Here is a 3,739-nt window from a genome sequence, read left to right as displayed (position 1 = left end):
CAAATCGGTAAACGTCACTAGCATATGTTATGTTATCTCTCTCTCTTCGATCTAGTCCTCATATAATCATTTGTCAAAGACAAACAAATTTAACACGTTATGTCGCATTCTCTAAACATATATGATGGTTAGTAAAGACAATCAATAGTGATGCTTGTTTTATAGACCATCGTTGTGTAAGATACGATAACGATATGCCAATGATTTTCTTGAAAATCAAGGAGCTATTGGACCATAAATACATACACAATTTACATCATAAACGTGTAGATGAATGAGTCAACCGATATTTAGTTATGAGTATGTATCAATATATATCAAAGGGTACGAAATAACACATTTACGAAGGTGATCGATCAAGAGGAGATGGCAGCATGTGGAGGAGACAGTAACAATAACACATTTACAAAAAACGTTCAATAATCGAAAAGCTACTCACATTTAAAAAACCTAATTAGTCGGCCTCTAAATCTTAACCAACTCTGGTTCCTTTTCTCGTTCAAAAATCGATACGAGAAACCCAAACCATACATTCAAACTCACGGGGAGCACATAATAGGAGCTGAGCTACATCAACACCATTATTAATTGAACGAAAGATATTATATAAGCACCATTTAAGAAAATCAACACGTCATCAAATGAAACATGAACAAGATTATAATATCATATTGACGTAGTTTGCTTTGATTGATACACAAATTATATATCACCAGGTGTTTAATGATTAGCAGTAACGAAAAAAGGTGTTTTTAAAGATTAATTCAACCCATTGTTGTGGAAAATAAGTCTAAATGTTCACATTTGACAATCATTGAGCATATTACACGTAGGAAAAATACATCCCATCAAGCCATGGGGTATAACATGGAGCCTCACGCATTACGCTAACGTGCCGGCCTCACACAACCCCCGCTCTTTTACTTAACGTTCTAAATTCTTTTCGTCTTCAAACTAAAAATTTTCAACAATTTTTAAAAATAGTCATGCGCGTGACGGGGTCCAAATAACCATGGCCACATTGGTCATTGACCAGTCATCTTTTTTTTATCTCTTTCATTTATTTTGATTTTTAAATAATATAAATAAATAGAGTGATGGAGAATGATAGATGGGTAATGGGTTGAATGATGAATTTGAATAACGAAGGAAAAGCTAAGATAATATTGGACATGAACAAATAATATAAAATAAAAAGAATGATAAATAACACATAAGCTTGAAACACTCGTTTTTATTGAGATTCTACGATAAAATTCCATGCATGTACCTTCAATTGATACCATAAAGTCATAAACAAAGAATCCATAATATAACACAAGTGAAAGTTTGAAACTGAGGCCTTAATTGAGGTCTCGATCTTTCAACACGTACGTACACCATGTTTTACTTTGCTTCTTTTATTTATTAGCAAACAGTCGTTGAACCAAATGTATAACAAATATTTAAATAAAACTTAGCAAAATCACAATATAAAAATAGCACAAAAATTATCCATGTAATTTCTTAAAAAATATAACTTATTGGAAAAAAATTTTTTGTTATAATTTCTTTTTTTTTAATTGCATTTGACTTTTTACCCATATTTTATTAGATTGCTTTCATTTATATTTGTTGTTGAATATATAGAACACGACGGAACCGTATTCAATTGATTTTGTCAGCAATTGAAAAATATGCATGACTAATCAACACACTTTAAATAATGATTTGAAAATTTAAAAAAATGGAGCCTACAAGATGAATAATTAAATATTATGTGTACATTTAAATACTACGCGTCTTTACACTCTTTATTTGAAATGTCTACGTAATTAAGATAGTAATTAAGATAAACATAGTTTTATTATAAACAAGAGATCCTATTATTTTTATTATTAACTGATTATAGGATATAAATATGATCATCATCATCATGTGATATAAATATGAAAATCTAAAACTTTTATAAGTTTTGATATAGTCTTATTTTGTGTTAAACGTTACGGATTATATTCCATATTGTTGAAGTTATTGAGGTCAACGTTTAGTCAGGTTCATCATGTTTATAAGTTATAACCAATGTTTGTAGTGTTGGACAGTCTCTTTTGTTAACATTCTTGACATTCGTATAGATTTAAGAGTTAGCTAAAAGGGTGCTTGAGTTTATACATGTTATTCACATGTCATATTCTATACGATATTATTCACTTGTAAATGTTATTTAAGAATTATTAATTATTAAATATGAAACATGTTGCACATGTTATATTTTATACCATTTTTTTTAACATTAAGTAAAATTCCACATACCTACAGGATACCCGTTCGAAGTCCGATTTTATTGTTAGTTTAGAATCCAAATAAAATATACCCGAAACATATTCACTTGACATATGATACAACTTTAAACATCACCACATTTATTTGGGAAATCAAACAGACAAAACAAAACAATTTCATTACTTTGGTAAAACACTAAAACCAATTATAGAAAAATAATATATATAACTGCTTTCATAAAACAACTTTGGAAGAGGTAGGTCCCAGCAGAGTCCAGTTGGACCCGCAAGACTCACCTTGAACAGGGACGTCTGCGCAATAACCAACTGCTCCAGCAGGACACCATGCTCAAAGAACCTTACGCGCAGTACGCCAGCTGTACCCGCAGGGAAAGCCTCCCAATGGTGAAGTACCCCGCCTGTTCCCGCAGCTGCGGATACAAGCCATCAGGGAAGGCTACCCGCACTAACAGCAAAGCTACACGCACAAGGCATTCGTTCAGTAGTCACATGAAGGAATGAGCAAGGCGGGAACACTCCCGCCTAAATGAGCCAGTCCGTATGCTTCTGGAAGGTCTTCCGTACTATACCTACTAAGGTATGGGCGGAACAGACAGTTTGACCAGAGCAGCCCATGAACTAATCACAGGGTGACAGCTCACCGACAACAATACGAGGAGGAGCACCCTCTAGTACTGTTCGTCACTAATTAGCCGCTGCCTACTCACCAACCCTTAAGATGGGACGTGCGCAGCCTACAGTTGGTGGAACAGTGCGCAGCCGGCAGTAAAAGGAACAGTATACAGCCGACCTTATTACTGTTGGCCGTAACCTATCCACCAACCAGTATGGCTTGTGCGTGATCCACTGTTGGTAGAACAGGAATACTATTCAGCCGGCTGTACCTGCTTGGAAACCTACCTTTGGCTATAAATACTCCAACACCTTGGAATGGTAAGGACATCATCTGATATCTCAATCTTATCTAGCAATCTCTTAATATACTCTTATATTCAGAGCAATCTAGTCTGATTCTCACGCCGGAGGGCGGTCACAAGGAGGAACCCCCCCTTCTCAGTGACGAGCTTACGGTGTCTGTTTTGCAGGTCTCCTGAAGAACAACCTTCTCAGCTAGATCTCATCCGTGGGAAGCATTACTTAACCCCCAGATTATCTATAATCTGTCCAGGGTTCACTTAGTGTTTCTTCATTGGCGCCATCCGTGCATAAAAGCTAGAACTAATTTAGTTTTTTAAAAATTTCTGAAGAAATGGTTAACGTTACTCCGGTCCAAAGGCCAGTAACTGACCAAGAAACCCCGGTAACCACAACCCCAGCAACTGGGGGGAACACCGGCGGTTATACAATCCTTACGAACACTACCCCGACTACCCAAGCCGGGGCAAGTGCAGTAAATATTCCACTGGGGTTCACCGATGCCCAGTTGGAAAAACGAACAAGGGTCCCTCGCCAAACAC

Source organism: Bidens hawaiensis, unplaced genomic scaffold (genome assembly GCF_021521415.1).
Source record: "Bidens hawaiensis isolate Kalapana, Puna unplaced genomic scaffold, B.hawaiensis_p1.1 tig00027091_1, whole genome shotgun sequence".
In the NCBI taxonomy this organism is placed as follows: Eukaryota; Viridiplantae; Streptophyta; class Magnoliopsida; order Asterales; family Asteraceae; genus Bidens; species Bidens hawaiensis.
The sequence above is the reverse complement of the archived record's forward strand: the minus strand, read 5'-3'. Positions refer to the sequence as shown.